Source organism: Schistocerca cancellata, chromosome 11, assembly GCF_023864275.1.
Source record: "Schistocerca cancellata isolate TAMUIC-IGC-003103 chromosome 11, iqSchCanc2.1, whole genome shotgun sequence".
Classification (NCBI taxonomy): Eukaryota; Metazoa; Arthropoda; class Insecta; order Orthoptera; family Acrididae; genus Schistocerca; species Schistocerca cancellata.
This window is the reverse complement of record NC_064636.1, coordinates 57,809,010-57,821,709: the sequence shown is the minus strand read 5'-3', so window position 1 is coordinate 57,821,709 and position 12,700 is coordinate 57,809,010. Positions and strand designations below refer to the sequence as shown.

General features: G+C 41.2%; 1 long non-coding RNA gene across 1 annotated transcript in view; it reads left to right on the top strand.

The window, feature by feature from the left end:
* The window catches only part of LOC126108859 (uncharacterized), a 43,574-nt gene that overhangs the window by 5,526 nt on the left and 25,348 nt on the right, over positions 1-12,700 (top strand). Inside the window, exon 2 of the long non-coding RNA XR_007523643.1 lies at positions 7,897-8,041. This is a non-coding gene — a long non-coding RNA (uncharacterized LOC126108859). The remainder of the gene's footprint in view (positions 1-7,896; positions 8,042-12,700) is intronic.

Sequence of the window (12,700 nt, the reverse complement as noted above, 5' to 3'; positions counted from 1 at the left end):
AGCATTCACTCACTCATTCTTCCTGGGCTCCATATGTGAGTGGAACAGGAAGAAACTGTAATAACTGCTACCGTGGGATGTACCCTCTGCTATGCACCTAACAATGGTTTGTAGATTACCCTGTTCCAGTACTCTATCAATAAACCGATGTCTACCACTTGGTTTACCCAAAGCTGAGCCTATGTGATCATTCCATTTCATATCCCTACAAACTATTGCACCCAAGTATTTCTATGAGTTGGCCAATTCCAGCTGTAACTCTTTGATATTATAGTCATAGGGTACTATGATTTTTTGTTTTGTAAAGTGCACAGTTTTAAGTTTTTGAACATTTAAAGCGAGTTGCCTATCTTTGTACCACTTTGAAATCTTTTCAAGATCTGGCTGAATACTTACGCAGTTCCTTTCAGGCAGTACTTCTCTATAGATAACTGAATCATCTGCAAAAACTATTAAAAAAAGTATTAATATCGTCTGCAAGGTCATTAATATACAACATCAACAGCAAGGAACCCAGAGTTATTTCTACATCTGATGATGATTCTCCATCCAAGATAACATGCTGTCTCTGACCTACCAAAAGATCCTCAATCCAGTTACAAATTTCCCTTGATATCCATATGATAATACTTAAAGCATTTAAGTATGGTACCGTGTTAAATGCGTTTTGGAAATCAAGATACACTGCATATACACCTGCTTGCCTCGATACAAAGCTTTCAGTACGTCACGTGAGAAAAGTGGATTGGTAGTCAGGGCTTGTATTGTTAGCCAATCAACAGATTGGAATAATAGTTAGAATTTTTTTTTGCAAACTTAACACTTTTTGAAATGGAGCAATTCCTAGAGATTAGATTGAGTTTTCGTTCCTTTGGGCCAAAAATCAGGTAATTCTCGTGGGTGTGGAACATGTCAGAAAGTATAACATAAAAAACATAGAACATTTGAATATAATGCTAACTACCCTGATCATTTGTCAGGAGATTACCAAAATAGGTGAATATGTTACAGTAAACTGGAACTGCAAGTATTTACAGAATCAATACGCTGTCAGATTGAAACATTCTTATGCACTTTATATAATACCTAATCTTGACTGTCGTGACCAAGTGCTGTCACAACAGGAAGATATTTTTACTGAACCTGGTTTTAACAGTCCTGTTAAGATATTCATCTATAGAAAGAAGGAGTTGCCTATCAAAAAGTCTTTCAAACTCGGTTTAAACTGTGCTTTATCTGAAACCAAGTTTTTAGTGGTTGCTGGCAGTTGATTGAAAACAAGTGCTCCTGATAGTTGACATTAACAGACTAAAAGTAGGGTAAATTAGAATGTCAATGATGTTTTTTGTAGCATTCTAGTGTGATTCCTTTACAAGATACCGTATTTTGATAGTTTCTAGACCAACATTTGTTTATGCCATTCGTCCTGCGTGGTTGCTAGGTACAATATTGTTATGTTTGCTTACAGTGTGCTTGTGTGTTTCTTGGGTTCATTGCAGTCTGCTAGCCAGTTAGTCCAAGTAGTAGGTCGTGAGTGGATGACGGGATTTACCACAGCAGACTTGGTCGTTGTGTGGAGAGTAGGAAGGATGTAGTTTGTTCTTGTACAGTGTATTCCGTCTCCCTTACTCCACCTCTCACTTTTTTACTACTGGAGTTAATTTTATTCGGCTTGTGGTTATGGTGTGGGAGAGGGAATAAACACTTTTATCATAAATGTGGCACACCGTGGATCAAATTATTGCTTTTCCACATCTGCTCTGGACAATTATGTGTGGAACATTCACTTGCTACTGTAATCAAGAAAGAAAGACTACTGTATCTGAACTTACTACTTTGCATTGTATTCAGAAAAGTCAGTAATGAAATTCAAATGATTGTTACAGCACTGAATGTTGGTTACGTTATGCAGTGGATTTTTGAATACTGTTAATTAGAACAGGTGCGCGGCTAGCCCGCGCTCTCTTAATCTCAGGGAAAAAATGTAAAATATTGCTTTAGTTTCACAGAGCAGACCTTGTCACAAAATGTGAAAATGATAAAGTCATAACACAGCTATTCGCTATATTTTTTTCTGCCGCATGGAACATGTCGCACAGCACCTTCCAAATCAAACTGAGAAATGCACTGAATAATATGATATAGTCTGCTGGCACTGCTGGAAGCTGTAAGGAAATGTTAAATACTATTATGTTACCTCGCTTTACTGGCGAGGCGACTGCGATGCCTGAAATAAATATTTTTTAAATGTACCGCGTCTGCGACCGTTGCCATCGCAGATTGGTACAGCGGCTTCCACTAAATTAAATGCTGAAAATGTCTAAATTATTTACGGGACAAATGGCTGGCAACTTTACAAATTATTTTAAAAACATATTTGCCCAAACTCTATATATTCAAACAAAAATGCATTAATTTTACACACCTTTTTTCAACAACTCGCCTAATGGCGGGTCTCAAGCTTCATGAACAAAAGACTCACGGCTAGCATATACATTTGCTTAACACGCGAGTGTTACTTGTAACGAACCCCAAAGAGAACAGAGAAATTATTACAATGCTTTTTACTATTTATACATGTACTGAATTGTCCTTTTTATCTGAGGCACAGATCATAATCACTAATTCATTTAACAAGATTTTCAAAGCTAATATGTCATGGATTCAAAGTTAACAAATGCATAAAACGTCAAATAATTATGAATGTTCTACATACACACATAGTACATTTGTGAAATGTTTACACAGTCTTGCTTTATTGCTTCACTTGGTCATGTTTAAATTATTTCTCTATCGCCGTATGCGTGGCACTATATCGATACATGTTAACTGGCCTTACACACACGGAAAAAATTCTATCACACGCTTTTTATGACGACTGGCCAGGAGACGCTACAAGTGTATGTGATAAAATACCCCAATAGATATCAACCATCTCAGCAATTATTTATTAGCCTCTTCAACCAGGTACATAAAAGTGGTAGTATAAAACCTATACAATGTAACAGAAGAGTTGAAGATCAATATTCTTACTGCTGTTGCAGTTGATCTGCATGATAGCTCCCGCACAGTCGTGTTGTGTCTAGACAAGACAGTCTAGACACAGGGTGAGGTTTCCGAGGGGCACGCGTCAACTCACACCGACTGGCGTGAGTTCTGGAACAGGATACTTGGTGAATGCTATAGAGAAAAATATGCTGTTCCTCGGATACTTAACTTTATTGCATCCTTGGGGTACATCGCTCTTGACTATACAAATTAGACTATCTTCAGATACGGTTAATGGCGCCTTGCTAGGTCGTAGCCATGGACTTAGCTGAAGGCTATTCTAACTGTCTCTCGGCAAATGAGAGAAAGGCTTCGTCAGTGTAGTCGCTAGCAAAGTCGTAGTACAACTGGGGCGAGTGCTAATCCGTCTTTCTAGACCTGCCATGTGGTGGCGCTAGGTCTGCAAGTACTGACAGTGGCGACACGCGGGTCCGACTTGTACTAATGGACCGCGGCCGATTTAAAGCTACCACCTAGCAAGTGTGCTGTCTGGCGGTGACACCACAAGTCGCACAAAGATGTAGCACGCATAAGGCAAATGTCCTACGTATTCTCCGTCGACATAGGTTCCGTCACTATCACTTTTCTCTGCATCGAGAGCTGCGTGGAAATAATTATGAGAATCATTTTAACTTCAGTACGTGGACATGTGTCGTGTATCTTGTTTAGTGACCAACCCACATTTACCAATCGTGACTGTGTAAACCACTGAAATATGCACAACTGGTCTGTTGATAATACCCATTGGCTTTGTCAGGTGGAATATCAGTGTCTGTGGAGGGTAAAAGAGTGGTATGGGGTAGTGAACCATCAGCTCATAGGCCAGTTTTTCACAGACAGGACACTGAAAGCGCACAAGTATTGCAGCCTCCTAACAGATCATCTTCCAGTGATGCTAGATGATGATGCTGCAGACTAGGAGGAATTTGTGCTGGTACCAACATGATGGCTGTCCAGCCCCTATCGCATGAAGTACTACTGTGTCTTCACGAACTGTTTCCAAATTGTAGGCTTGAACTTGGAGGACCTGCACCTTGTCTGACCCCTTCCACGGATTTGACACCTGTAGGCTTCTTTCTGTGGGGGAAACTGAAAGACGTTGTCTACAAGGACGTACCAACTATACCCAGTGATATGCAATGGCTGCACTCTGCTCAGAAATCTCTGCTGAAATGCTAGCTCGTGTGCAGCAGTTGTTCTATACCAGACTGGAAGTGGTTGTCGTACCTGTGATGGTCAATTGTCTCGTTGCTGGTCGGCATCCACATAACTAGTGTATGCACTTAGGTTATTCTTTAGTGTGGGCTACTGCATATATTGTACGAGTGTTGGTCTGGAAACTCCTCAAAATACGTTAAATCGTATGTGACTCTCAACAGAATCCTGGAACAAACATCTCTGACATTCTAATTTACCCTACTTTTAGTTTGTTAATGCCAATGGGCATTGTTCCATTTAAAAAAGTTTATATTTGCACAAAACATACACTCTCTAAGTAATATTACAATCTATTTATTCGATAGCAATACATGCCCCTGACCACCAATCTATTTCGTGAAAGCTGCACATCGACAGCATTTTTTGAATTTCCGCAATATTTGAAATGCAAGTTCTAAGTGATTGACCCTATGTATAATACCATACGGCTGAAGAGCATACATATAACAGGTAAAAAAGTTTTCTGGAGGGATAAAGCTTCTGGGGGGGAGGCTATGTTCTTTAAGGAAGACATCATGGATCATGTCAATTTACTTGGCACAGTGTATTAAATCATATGACATGCGTACCAATACTAACAGGTAAAAAAGTGCCAGCATGTCAAAATGTTATGATTTAAATGTCTTTCAAGCTACCAAATAATTTGAAAAGCTAGTTCCCTTTCTTTTACATCCCTAACTCTGCCCACGACATTTTCATCTTCTTCGTGTTATAATAGGAGCATTTTTCATTCTGATCTATACACCTTTTCTTGTGTTTGTTATGCTCAGGATGGAAGAGCCCAGTTTCTTTAGTGTTCATGGCCGTTACGCCATTGATGCTACGTGTAGTAAAGTACTTTCGGAAAAGTTTAAGTCATTGATAATAAAAGATTGTTATTGTTCGGAGTTAGTGAAATAGAGGTAGATATGGTCAAGAATAATGAATAGGAGCTGCTTGGTGTTCCCACAGAAAATAATCACTAAGAGGAAATGCCATGAATAATGAAATGTGTGAATTAAAGGACCTGACTTTTCTACCACCATTGCCAATTCTTCTCAGGGAAACGGTTATTGTCGGGAGGGGAGGGGGGGGGGGGGGTTGACCATTTCTGCTCTGTATCCTGAATGGTAAATACCAAAATTTGATAGTTGTCACGAAATTAGTTTACAGTCTCTCCCATGCAAGTGCTAACATTGGAAGTGGCTTTCCTGTTAATGCTGAATTCATCTTTGAAAGCATGGGAGAGAAAACTGTGATGATATGTACACAGATATATGATACTGTTTACAATTTTAGAGACCTTGGCAGTTTGGATACTTCAAAGTTCATTATTAACGGCACAAGAAATACGCACTCGTGGTATGTAGACAATTGTAATCGACTTAATGAGAATAGCTTGCAGAGAAACAGAGTAATTTAGAAAAACAGAAAAAGTTGGAAGCAAAGTGTTTGACACTTTGAGAAAGTGCTACAAAAGAAGTGTTGACACTTGCAGAACAAATTAAGTCTTAATAAATTAGACAATTGCATTGTGACAGTGTATCTGCTTCGTAAAAATTCAGAAGTTTGTACCTTAGTCTCAATTTTCTAAATAGACATTTTGTGTGTTTTGAGTTGGGGATTGGACATTTCAAGAAATCATTGGGACTTGCATAAATGAAACATTGAAAAATATATGTATTGTGTAAGTACCATTACCCATAGTCGCAAATAGTACTTAAAGTGTGTGAGTTTTTGGCAGAGAATTATACAGGGTGATTCAAAAAGAATACCACAACTTTAGGAATTTAAAACTCTGGAACGACAAAAGGCAGAGCTAAGCACTATCTGCCGGCGAATTAAGGGAGCTATAAAGTTTCATTTAGTTGTACATTTGTTCGCTTGAGGCGCTGTTGACTAGGCGTCAGCGTCAGTTGCAGAAGTGAATCGACGACAGTTGTTCAGCGTGCATTTCGAACGAAGTATGGTGTTAAACCTCCTGATAGGTGGTGTATTAAACGTTGGTATAAACAGTTTACAGAGAATGGGTGTTTGTGCAAAGGGAAAAGTTCTGGATGGCCGAGAACGAGTGATGAAAATGTAGCACGCATCCAGCAAGCATTTGTTCGCAGCCCAGGAAAATCGACTCGCAGAGCTAGCAGAGAGCTGCAAATTCCACAATCAACTGCATGGAGAGTCCTACGAAAAAGGTTAGTTATGAAACCTTATCGTCTGAAATTGGTTCAAGCACTGTCTGCAGCTGATAAGATTAAAAGAATCGATTTCTGTGATTTTATCCTTGCTCAAATGGAAACAGATGAATCTTTCGTTTCAAAGATTGTGTTTAGTGATGAAGCAACTTTCCACACTAACGGGAAAGTTAACCGTCACAATGTCTGTATATGGGGCACTGAGAATCCGCGGGAAACAACTCAGTATGAACGTGACTCGCCTAAGGTGAACGTTTTCTGTGCCATTTCAGCCAATAAAGTTTTTGGTCCCTTTTTCTTCGAAGGTGCTACTGTAACTGGACTACAGTCTCTGGAGATGTTAGAGAATTGGCTGTTCCCTCAGCTCGAACAAGAAGCACAATTCATATTTCAGCAGGATGGAGCGCCACCACATTGGCACTTATCTGTCCGTAACTACCTGAACGTCAACTACCCGAGGCGATGGATCGGCCGCCAGGCAGCCCGTGACAGAGCACTTCATCACTGGCCTCCAAGAAGCCCCGATCTTACCCCCTGCGATTTTTTTCTTATGGGGGTATGTTAAGGATATGGTGTTTCGGCCACCTCTCCCAGCCACCATTGATGATTTGAAACGAGAAATAACAGCAGCTATCCAAACTGTTATGCCTGATATGCTACAGAGAGTGTGGAACAAGTTGGAGTATCGGGTTGATATTGCTCGAGTGTCTGGAGGGGGCCATATTGAACATCTCTGAACTTGTTTTTGAGTGAAAAAAAAAAACCTTTTTAAATACTCTTTGTAATGATGTATAACAGAAGGTTATGTTATGTTTCTTTCATTAAATACACATTTTTAAAGTTGTGGTATTCTTTTTGAATCACCCTGTATTATGTTGTATAACTACTTAATTTTAAATAGTTTTCTATCAATTTAATGATTTTGATTTTGTTTTGAGTGTAGTTTATCAGCAATTTTCGATGATTTCCTTATAAATCTGTTGTGTTAGTATTGTTTTTCCTAAACCTGGAATTCTGACCCCCCCCCCCCAAAAAAAAAAAAAAAAAAAAAAAAAAAAAAAAAAAAAAAAAAAAAAAAAAAAAGCCTGCAGCCTGTGAAGTTTGAGTAGCCACCTGCTGATGCTGTTATTAAAGAACTTAAAAAAACTTCTTTTAGGGAATTTATACTTGCTTAGTCGTTATTGAAATTGTCAGATAATTAAAATGTGTAAGAGAAAGTGTTAGAAGCTTGCACTTCATTATAACATTTCTTAATGATATAAGGAATAAAAAATAGCCTTTTTTTAGACATTATATTTTTTGCAGTATTCATACCTGCAAATGTTTTGGCTTTATGTATCACTGCCAGAATGGCTTTGCAAACTGCAAGATTGTCCCTTGAAATTTTTAAATGTGCTTGTATTAGTGCACGAGAAGATAAGATCAATTCCTATCAAATTTTTTCTTACATTACTTTCAGCTGGTGTGTAACGTAAGAAGTGACAGAAAATTGCACTGGATGCAGAGTCTGTGCTCCTCTTCATCCTTCGGTCACGTCAACAGACTGGTTGCTACCTGAAATGCAAACGAGGGATTTTAAAGCTGGACCTGTATCGTGCATTAACGTAAGTTTCTGTCAGCAATTGCCTATTTGGCCTTTTCAGTTTATTACTGTTTCATTTATAAAGGCTAACTCGATTTTGATATTTTGTGAGTAGAAATTGGATAGTTTGAACTTAAAAAGGCGTGTATGCTAAGGAGTCTGGCATCTGTTAGTAGCACTGTATCAGAGAATCATTGTTTCTTCTCTGCTGCTCAAAAGTGCTGTTATTGTTGACTGCCACTTGTAGTTTTGTAGTGTCGTGTATTCTGAGAGGGTTAAACTGTTAGTCTACACAAAATATGTAAACATTTTGATTGTTTACCTCAATAGAACAGTTGTAGTCGCTCCAAATGGAGAATGAGTTTCCGCTCCAAATGGAGAATGAGTTTCCGTTTCTGGTTCAGGTTGTTAGCATCGCCTGAGGCAAGTGTCAGTTACCCCCAATCCCTACACTCTTCTCTAGAGGTGAAAAAGAAAACTTGGGCTATAGGCGCAGCTTTAGATTTCAAGCTGTTGTTTGTCCGATGGTCTGTACTGTGTCAGCTCAATTTGATGACAGGCTTTTCTTCTTACTCTTGAGCAATACCCAGTGCAGAGAATGGTCTCATTGCACCAGTCTTCTATTCTCAGCCGTCATTGTGATGTTACAGCATTAACATTCACTACCTTTTTCTTTTTTTTGCCAGTTTTCAAAGTTTACGTCGACTACTGTGAGTGAAATGGTATTTCTATTAAGTCAATACATAAGGAGGGCAATGCGTGAAGTGTTCAGTGAATTCGAAAGTAAAATTCTATGTACCAACTTGACAGAAAATTCTAGGAAGTTCTGGTCTTACGTTAAATCAGTAAGTGGCTAGAAACAGCATATCCAGACAGTCCGGGATGATGATGGCATTGAAACAGAGGATGACACGTGTAAAGCTGAAATACTAAACACCTTTTTCCAAAGCTGTTTCACAGATGAAGACCGCTCTGCAGTTCCTTCTCTAAATCCTCACACAAACGAAAAAATGGCTGACATTGAAATAAGTGTCCAAGGAATAGAAAAGCAACTGGAATCACTCAACAGAGGAAAGTCCACTGGACCTGACGGGATACCAATTCTATTCTACACAGAGTACGCAAAAGAACTTGCCCCCCCTTCTAACAGCCGTGTACTGCAAGTCTCTAGAGGAACGGAAGGTTCCAATGATTGGAAAAGAGCACAGGTAGTCCCAGTCTTGAAGAAGGGTCGTCGAGCAGATGCGCAAAACTATAGACCTATAGCTCTCACATCGATCTGTTGTAGAATTTTAGAACATGTTTTTTGCTCGAATATCATGTCGTTTTTGGAAACCCAGAATCTACTCTGTAGGAATCAACACGGATTCCGGAAACAGCGATCGTGTGAGACCCAACTCGCTATTTTAGGCAGTTGGTGCAGGGAGTGGCAACTGACCTTTAACATAGACAAATGTAATGTATTGCAAATACATAGAAAGAAGGATCCTTTATTGTACGATTATATGATAGCGGAACAAACACTGGTAGCAGTTACTTCTGTAAAATATCTGGGAGTATGCGTGCGGAATGATTTGAAGTGGAATGATGACATCAAAATTAATTGTTGGTAAGGCGGGTACCAGGTTGAGATTCATTGGGAGAGTCCTTAGAAAATGTAGTCCATCAACAAAGGAGGTGGCTTACAAAACACTCGTTCGGCCTATACTTGAGTATTGCTCATCAGTGTGGGATCCGTACCAGTTCGGGTTGACGGAGGAGATATAGAAGATCCAAAGAAGAGCGGCGCGTTTCGTCACATGGTTATTTGGTAAGCGTGATAGCGTTACGGAGATATTTAGCAAACTCGACTGGCAGACTCTGCAAGAGAGGCGCTGTGCATTGCGGTGTTGCTGGCTCGCCAGGTTTCGAGAGGGTGCGTTTCTGGACGAGGTATCAAATATATTGCTTCCCCCTACTTATACCTCCCGAGGAGGTCACGAATGTAAAATTAGTGATTCGAGCACGCACGGAGGCTTTCAGACAGTCGTTCTTCCCGCGAACCGTACGCGACTGGAACAGAAAAGGGAGGTAATGACAGTGGCACGTAAAGTGCCCTCCGCCACACACCGTTGGGTGGCTTGCGGAGTATAAATGTAGATGTAGGTGTAGATGTTAACGATTGGCGGCTGCTGCAAATCGGTGGGTTGGAAGAGCTCCCGAGGATCGTGTTCTTGTGATACCTGTACCAGAGGTACGTCAAGTACTATCCTCTCCTGTGGATCCTGTCTCCTCTGAAGGAAGTACAGGATCTGTCATTACCCATCCACTCGGCTGCGAGTGGTGTGCCAATATCTAAGCATCCTGTACGGGGTGGATGGGGCTGGGGAGGACCTCAGGATGTTGTACTGATCCCCCTAACCGGCAAGATGAGATGCTGTCTTTTACTGAAAGTGCAACTGAGTCAGTGGAACTCTCTTCACCTGTTTTGGGGAAACCTGTTTTGTTCATTGTCAGGAGGCGGCAAATGCAAGAGGGTAGGAGTCCATATTATCATCAGCAGCTCAAACGTACGGCAAATGGTGGAACCCGTCAGGGAAATGGCAGAAAGGGACAGGAAATGACACCAGGTGCGCTCATTATGTATGTGTGGGGGCCTCTTTTGACATGTTGAAGAGGCTATTCTGGCAGCCACTGAGGGAACAGGGTGCAACCAACTTTAGATTTTGACGCACTTTGGAACAAATGGTGCCTGTCGTCTGGGCTCCGAGGTCATTCTTGGGTCGTTCCGGTGACTGGTAGAGAAGGTTGAGAAGACGAGCGTTGTGCGTGGAGTTTCATCAAAGCGCACAGTTTGCAGCGTTTTCCACAGAACTGATTGTGGTCGTTCGGTTCTGAGTCGATTGGAAGGACTGAACCGGTGACTTTGAAGCTTCTGTGACGAGCTCGGCTGCGACTTCTTGTACTTGGCCCGTAAGGCTGAAAACTCACTACACATCAGAGAGGCTGCTACTCAGGTAGCTGACTGTGTGGGGTGCACACAGGTTTTATTAGATTAGGCGACTCTCCATCCTATCTAGATAACAGTAGCTGTAGGAAACCCAGAAGTAAAAGTGTAAGATCCAAAGAAATGCCTCCCAAAGGTGAGAGTATTAAAATCCTAATGATAAACTGCTGAAGTATTTGCAACAAAGTGCCAGGGTTTGAAGCACTCGTGAAAAGCAGTGAAGCTCACATAATAATAGGTACAGAAAGCTGGTCAAACCTGAAGTTGATTGCAGTGAGACTTTTGGCGAAAATTTTAGTGTATATCGAAAGGATAGGCAAATGGGAAATGGAGGTGGTGTATTTGTCGCAGTTGACAAGGAACTCAAATCCGACGAGGTAGAAATTAAAGCTGCATGTGAAATTGTTTGGGCAATACTCGCTATCGAGGTTGCGCATAAAATGATAGTTGAATCCTTCTATCACCAACTAGACTCACCTTCTGATGTAACTGAAAAATTGTAGACAAAACCTCATTTCACTTTTACTTAAGATCCCCAATTATACAGTGATCATCAATGGAGATTTTAATCATCCAGTCATTAATTGGAAAAATTACAGACAGACAGCTTGTCGGTTGTAATGCCTACATAGAATGCAGCAGTGGCTGGAGCTCAGCTTGTAGACGACATGACTAGTTTTACAGGTAGCCCTGCCTTTGATGGGATAGGTTATGTTTGTAACCAGGCTGGAGTAGGTGGTGGTGGGATGATGTATGGGACAGTTCTTGCATCCAGGTCTATTTCAGAGCCTTCGCGGACAGTAATTATCTTCCCAACCTTGTACAAAAACAAATCTCGCATGCTTTATCTTTCCAGTCTCCCACCACCTCCCAAAGTACCATCGTCCGGCCACAGAGGAGCATTCCCCTCGTAACTTAGTACTACCCAGGACTGGAGCAACTGAATTACATTCTCCACCAGGGTTTTGACTATCTCTTGTCGTGCACTGAAATGAGAAATGTCCTGCCCACTATCCTTCCCACCTCTCCCACAGTGGCATTCCGCTGTCCACCAAACCTACGCAATATACTCGTCCATCTGTACCCGACATCTACTCCCGACCCCCTATCTCGTGGCTCGTACCCCTGTAATAGACCTAGATGCAAGACCTGTCCGATACATCCTCTTATGACCACCTACTCGTCATCACAAATATCACCCATCCCATCAAAGGCAGGGCTACCTGTGGCACTAGTCATGTCATCTACAAGCTATGCTGCCACTACTGTGTTGCATTGAATGTGGGCATGTCAACCAACAAGCTGTCCGCATGAATGGGCTCCGACAAACTGTGGCCAAGGAACAGGTGGACCACCCAGTTGCTGTTGCTGAGCATGCTGCCAAGCATAACATCCTTCATTTCAATGACTGCTTCACAGTGTGTAGTGTATGGATCCTTTCCATCAGCACCAGCTTCTCTGAACTGCGCAGGTGGGAACTTTCCCTAAAATACACTTTGTGATCAAAAATATCCGGACACCTGACTGAAAATGACTTAAAAGTTCGTGACGCCCTCCATCAGCAATGCTGGAATTCAGTATGGTGTTGGCCCACCCTTAGCCTTGATGACAGCTTCCACTTACACAGGCATATCTTCAATGAGGTGCTGTAAGGTTTCTTGGGGAATGGCAGCCCATTTTTCACGGAGTGCCGCA